This window comes from Myotis brandtii, unplaced genomic scaffold (assembly GCF_000412655.1).
Source record: "Myotis brandtii unplaced genomic scaffold, ASM41265v1 scaffold931, whole genome shotgun sequence".
Classification (NCBI taxonomy): domain Eukaryota; kingdom Metazoa; phylum Chordata; class Mammalia; order Chiroptera; family Vespertilionidae; genus Myotis; species Myotis brandtii.
In genome coordinates, this window is record NW_005371843.1 from 1,400,016 (window position 1) to 1,406,910 (window position 6,895).

General features: G+C 37.4%; 1 long non-coding RNA gene across 1 annotated transcript in view; it reads left to right on the top strand.

Annotated features, from left to right (window-relative positions):
• The first annotated feature begins 3,005 nt into the window (after positions 1-3,005).
• The window catches only part of LOC102246843, a 21,149-nt gene continuing 17,259 nt past the window's right edge, over positions 3,006-6,895 (top strand). The window contains exon 1 of the long non-coding RNA XR_314689.1: positions 3,006-3,069. This is a non-coding gene — a long non-coding RNA (uncharacterized LOC102246843). The remainder of the gene's footprint in view (positions 3,070-6,895) is intronic.

Below are 6,895 nucleotides of genomic sequence, written 5' to 3' on the forward strand. Positions count from 1 at the left end.
AGATTTGCATCCGGGACTCTCATGCTAGCACCCACACTCTTTATTTCTCCAGCATGTTAGTCAGGGTGCTGGCAGGAAACAGCTGGTACACAGAAAATGCATAAGGCGAGTTCTAAAAAGGGACTATGAACCAAAATGTGGGCAAAGTAGGGGGGAGCACAGGGAGAATATAATACACTAGGGCTGATAGCAACTGAACACTGTTCATACCTGTGGCCCTGAAAGGAAAGACAGTGTGGTTACCAGAAGCCAGAGTGACAAGGGAAAGAATGTGAGGGATGCAGCCTGTCCTATGTGATCCCACAGGGAAGGAACTGGGACAATAAATACTCAATAGTTCCCTCCCTTTGATTTCCTGCCAGGGATTCTCACTGGCTGGAACCAGTAGAAGCTGGAGAGCCAGGGAGCCCACTGATGAATAAGTGCTTCTAGTTTAGCCTCCTGAAGAACAGAAGACAATGAGAAAGGAGACAGAAGAGTAAATTTGAGGGGGCACCAGAAGATAGCCAAGGTGGGTCATGGAGGAGAATGTGTCTGAGGAGGCTAACAAGATCACCATCAATCGCTTTAACAATGGTGCGCCTACCTAATTATACAGTTAACAAAATTGTATTGGTCAAGATTTTACTTAATTTTCACAATCAACTTTCTTTTACTATATACCTCAGTTCATTAATATTTCATTATTTTATTACAGTAATAAATGAACTGGTAAACACAGGTTTGGGAACAAACAGACTGGACTCAGTAAGCACTTTATCAACAGGTGACAGGTGAAGCGTGCAGGTATAACCCAGATGCCCACCCTCTGCAAGAAGCAAGTGGGCAGAGGAAAGGGTCACTGTGAAGTACCGAATGGTGAGATGCATCAGTGAAACCAACAAATCAGATTTAAAGGGCAGAGAAGAGAGCTGCTAGTGACGTTCTATGCTGAGCATCTGGCCATTTTGCCTTGTACCTGAAGTGGAAAAACATTTGTCTGACTAGAATTATTCAGTCATTTTCCCTAATCTTTTCTTCTTTATAGCATCAATGATCTTCAGTTTTTTAGCAAAGCTGTCTTTGATAGTTAACATCTGTGTGGTCCTCATGTCTGAAAATTTCACGGGTCAGTGTCTCCTCCACTACGTGCTTGGTCCATTTTAACAGACCAGTTTTGCAGGCGACATAAATGATTAATGAATTTAGTGCGGTGAACTAGCAGCTAGTTTGGTGTTTCTGACCTAGGTGCTTTAAAACTCATTACTGGTACCTATTGAAGCTTTGCTAATGGATTTAAAATAGATTTCACTACTGTTAAAATGACTCTGCTCTTATGTGATCATGATTTTTCATGTTCCTTGTTTATGTGTTGTTACTTGACTTGCTAGGCACTATGAACAGATGCATATATTTTTTTAAAGTCAATTTACAAGCAGGGCGACAATTTACCAAGTTCCATTTAGAAAAGAAAGAAATTTTTATGAAGTTAAAGGTCTAAGTGATGGACATTTGACACAATATAGCACTTTTTAATATAGACTTTATGTGTTTAATATTACAAGTAAAGTCAGGTTTGTACTAAAATAGTGCCCAGAAATACTCCCTATAATGGACATTTCCTATTTGCTCAACAATTTCTTCTTTCATATAGTTGTGAGGGGGCTGGCAAACATGTTACTATGCCTCTCTCCTTCCATGGATGGAGCATCCTCTAGGCTGGCCAATCAAAAAAATGTCTTTCCCCCAAACACTGTGATTGGTTCAAGAATGATCATGTGACTCAAGCACAAGGCCAATCACTTTTTTAAAGGTTTTATATATGCACTAGTGACCCAGTGCATGGATTTGTGCACATTGAAAGGAAATTAATTAGATTTACAGTGGTCGCCAACTGGAGGTCCGTGGACCACTGATGGTCCCTGAGGTCCGAAAGGTTGGCGACCACTGAATTAGAAGGTGGCTGACTAGGCAAGATGGGACGAGCACACCCTGGAGCCAACCTCCTGTGGTCCCTCCCCAGCCAGCTGCACCTGGGGTGGCACTATGGCTCGAAAGGCATCCGTGGAGTGAGTTGGGTCCCTCCGACAGGTAGGGTCCTGGAGTGCGAGAGGGCACTCTGCAAAGTTGCTGTCGTACAGGGTATGGAACGCAAATGCAAGTGTGCAGTAAACCAGATTCAGGGCCAACAGTGCCCCAGCAGCAACATAACCCACGTCTGAAGGTGGAATCGCATGCCCTGTGAGGAATCGGGCTCCCTCCTCTCTGGTTCTGGGGTGCGTCACCCGAGAACCGCAGCTGCCAAGTCACTGCAGCTCAGCAGCTCCTGCGTTGAACGTCTGCCCCCTGGTGGTCAGTGCGCATCATATTGACCGATCGGACAGAGGGAGGGACACAGCATATTAGCCTTTTATATATATAAATAATGGAAGAGATTCTGTAGTGGAGTCTTCCTCTGTGATTATAAACAATAAAGGTGATGGAAACTGCAGCTGTCACAGACATCTTTCTTTCTCACATGGAGGAAGCCATTTGCTCTAGAAGGGAATGGGAATAACAGGAAGATGAGCACCTAATTTTAGCACATGAAGAAATAATACTTTATTACCAATCCTTTTTCTGGTGGATAGTATAAAATCTAGAATCTCCCCCACGTTCCTATATGACTCATGTATGCTCATTTAGACCTCAGTCTTTAAGGCTTTATTCACCTCTTAGCTTAGGAAGAACAGGGAATCTGATAGGCATCCCACCCAAACTGTATTTATAGTGAAGGAAAATTGGGGTTAACAGAAGAAAGAGTAATGAATTAGAAGGACCTGGAAGAAAACACACAAAAAAAGGGAAAAAGAAATTAAGTAAAGCCCTAAACAATAAACCACCAAATATGGATTGAAAACCAAATTGTAATCATGTTTGGTTGATGCTTAAAGAATTATAATGGGGGAAGATAGATGGTAGATAATATATTTAAAGACTTATATGTCTTGTGCTTTTAAATTTCAGGATTCCAGAAGAACTGATGGTATCAATAGCCAAGAATGTTATACTTATTCAGAGAAATTGGATGAATTAACCAAAGAGCCTCAAGTGAGTAATTGAAATTGCACATTGCAAATGGGAGATCATATGATCTACTCATATTCTTGACTGTGAAGTTATTTTGAAAATACAGTATTTATGGTAAGAACTTCTAAAGACTTTGTCACTTACAATGACAAAGTATGGTGAACAAAGTGATTCCCCAAAACACAGTGAAGGCAAATCTTTCTGATTATTGAAACTTAGAACAGAGCCTTATTTAAGGAAATCTTATTAACAGGAGGAAGCAACTAAATAGACAGGATCCAGAAAGAAAGAAACGCATAGGATTAGACCCGAGGAAAAGTGACTGTCATTTATAGTTACTAGGAAATAAAGGATTTCACAGAAGTCTGTCTAAATTGATGGAATTTTCCCTATTCAGTGATCAAATTCTTAAACAATGTTAACTATTTGGGAAGAAAAATATATTCACTGAATTATTACAATTGCATTCCTTCTTTCAAAGAACATATAAAATATAAAAACATTTTTGTAGTTAAAGTGGTTATTATGAATATGAATTATGGTCTTATATTAGAAAATAATGCCTAGTGGACTTTTAAGGTGTTTGGAAATGTTTACTGATCTAGATGTCTTTGCTTCCATAATTTTGGTGTCTGAATTTCTATCTATCTATCTATCTATCTATCTATCTATCTATCTATCTACTTTCTGTTTAGTTGCCATTTACCTCATTTTGGTGCCATTATTTGGTGCCATTTTATTTGCTAGGGAAGAGAGGACTTGTCTGTAAGCTGGAGTTAATGAGTGAAAGCTTAAAACCACTGTGTAGTAAAGTTCATTAGCTTCCTAAGGTGTGTTATTTTCCAGCTACTTTAGATTCTCAGCAAATCTAATTCATTCTCTGTCTCTTGTCTCTCATCTGTTGTCTCTCATCTCTCATCTCTCTCTGCTCTTACTCATCTTTGTGCTTCTCTCTGTGCCCTGCATACAAAAGCAGCCTCATGTTTGATGTCAAAATATATACTAGTGTGTGTGTGTGTGTGCACTGAACATACCCATAGTAAGCATACACTATAAAGAAGGGAAGGGGTTGTCAGTTTATTATTAAATAATGGAAAATTATAACCGTATTTACATACTTGATGTGGCTAAGAGAGTGAGAGTAAGAAAAAAATCAAGACAAAGACTTTAATAAAACATTTTAGAATGATGGCAGTAATAAAATTCAAATTCTGAAATTTCAACTATAAAAGGATTTCAATGTAAAGATTGAAAATGATTTGAAGAAATATTTGACCCACGCTATATTCTATGATAATTCCAAACTGCATGAACTAAGAGGTTTAGGCCATGAAATTTAAATGCCTTTGAGAAAAAAAAAAAAAGACTAATATAACTTATGCTCCTTAGAAAATGATCTTTAAATAATAATCATGAAAGGTTTAAAGCCAGGACCAATTTTGTTCATCTTTGTCTCTCATTCACACCTAGTCTAATTGCACATGGCAGATGCTCAAAAAAGGCTTATTAAAAGAACTAGAGGCCTGGTGCATGAATTCGTGCACCAGTGGGGGGTCCTTCGGCCTAGCCTGCAGGATTGGGCTGAAACCAGCTCTCCGATATCCTCTGAGGAGACTGGAATTGTGAGAGGGCACAGACTAGGCCAAGGGACCCCACTGGTGCATGATTGGGGCTGGGGAGGGATGCGGGAGGTTGGCCAGCCAGGAAGTGACCACGGGAGGGCTCCAGGGCGTGTCCGGCCCATCTTGCTCAGTCCAGATCAGCCAGACCCCAGCAGCAAGCTAACCTACCAGTCAGAGCGCCTGCCCCCTGGTGGTCAGTACACATCATAGCTATGCACTGATTGACCGGTCAACTGATGGTCAGTGCATGTCATAGCAACTGGTTGACCAGTCGACTGTCCACCAGTCAACTGACCAGTTGACCAGTGCACGTCATAGCAAGCAGTTAAGTGGCTTTAGCATATCATTAGCATATTATGCTTTGATTGGTTGAACAGCCGACCGGTTGACCGAACACTTAGCATATTAGGCTTTTATTATATAGAATGATTGTCAACCTTGCAAAAAAGTCAAAATGTGAAGGTGGCAGCCTGGGTCTATAGATGAACATATGCATAGGTATATTGATAAATGTATGGGGGGAAATCCTTCATTGGCTATTCAATCAGTTATAAATAAAATCACTTCATTCTTGCAAAGATATTTATTACTTTTAAGTTAAATGGATCAATAAGACAGTCTCTGCCTTGAAAAGTATTATAGTGCCTTTAAAGAAAGCAATATATATTACACCTAAGGCTGTTTATTTCTGCAATATTTGACAGTAGAACCATTTAAAATATCAAATAAAACTGAAATTCCTAAAATTTCATATTATTTTCACATTTATTATCTACTTTCATTTAAAATAGTTGCAGTTTGTAGACTCTAAAGTAGACAATTTTACTTCCTTCTAATTATTTTTTATTTTAAAAGAGCAAAATCTTCATAAAAGAAGCAAAATATGACTTGCCAATGGCTATAAAGTCAATTTGTGGTAAATTTAAAATAAAAAATATATATTTCAGGATTTTACATTCCAAATAAAACTTCTATTCTGCTTGCTAAATATACTTAGTTATTATGCTTGCTAAATTCACTTAGTCATTCATTAGGTGCACTGATACTTCCAGAGTATTCTTTAGTGATGAGGAATTTATGCTAAATTTCTTCCATTAACTCTGTACATTCTGATTTTGTGAATAACTTGGTTCAAAACCTTTAGCCCAATTAAATGTCTGAATACCAGGATAAGTCCACTGCTCAAAAGGTTTTGTTTTTAAAATAGCTTAGGCAAGAAGTACAAAAGGATACTTGTTTAGGATATATAGTTTGAAAAACTTTTATCAAAATGAATTAAATAAATCACATTTTGCATTGCCTGGAAACTAATAAATGAACAGATGACAGTTTTACCTTTCCAAAGTACCATGCATTTCCCAAATATAACATTAATCTAACCTGTAATCTCTTGTTCAATATTTATAGTCACTGCTAATCTCTAAACCCCACAAAAGCAAGGATGTATTAATACCATTTATTGCCTGATTTACAATGCTACAAAGAAGTGTCTGACACATAATGATAGTTAACCCAATAAATATTGTTGAATGGAACAAAATTGAAGAAGTGAAGCAGTATGAAAATCCTTCCAATCATTTTGAAAACTATAATGAGGAATTACTACAAGTGAAGGAAATTAAAACTACACCAAAAAAAATTAGCTAAAATCCTTGATAATATTTTATATATGTGTTATGTATGTACATACACAGATATTGACATACACATGTGTATGCATGTGTATATTTTGTCATAGAATTTGTAATGTAATAATAATAATAGCAATAATAAATAATATAGATAGACATTTGAGTACTTACTACATGCCAGAAACTATGTGTTTTACTCATATTAATTTATTTTTCACAACTGCCTTACTAGATAAGTACATTTTATCCTTATTTCATGGAGAAGGAAACAGTACTTATTTTATAAGTATTATAAAATAAATGGAAAGCAATGTCACCCTTACAGTTTCTCATATGACTATAAGAAAGAAAGAAAGAGTGGGAGTGGGGGAGAAAAAGAGGGTAGGAGTGTTGCAGGAAAGATAAATTAATTTAACTAACTAATTATGTACTCGAAAGTGTGCATAGATTGGAAATAATGATAGGGAATGAAGGAGAGGAACCCTAGAAATAACTAGCATTTATAGAGCTCTACTATGCTTCCCGAGATCAAGGCTTGATTTCTACAAGATATTCTTTACTATTTGCTCTTTAAAAGAAAAAAAAAAACATATA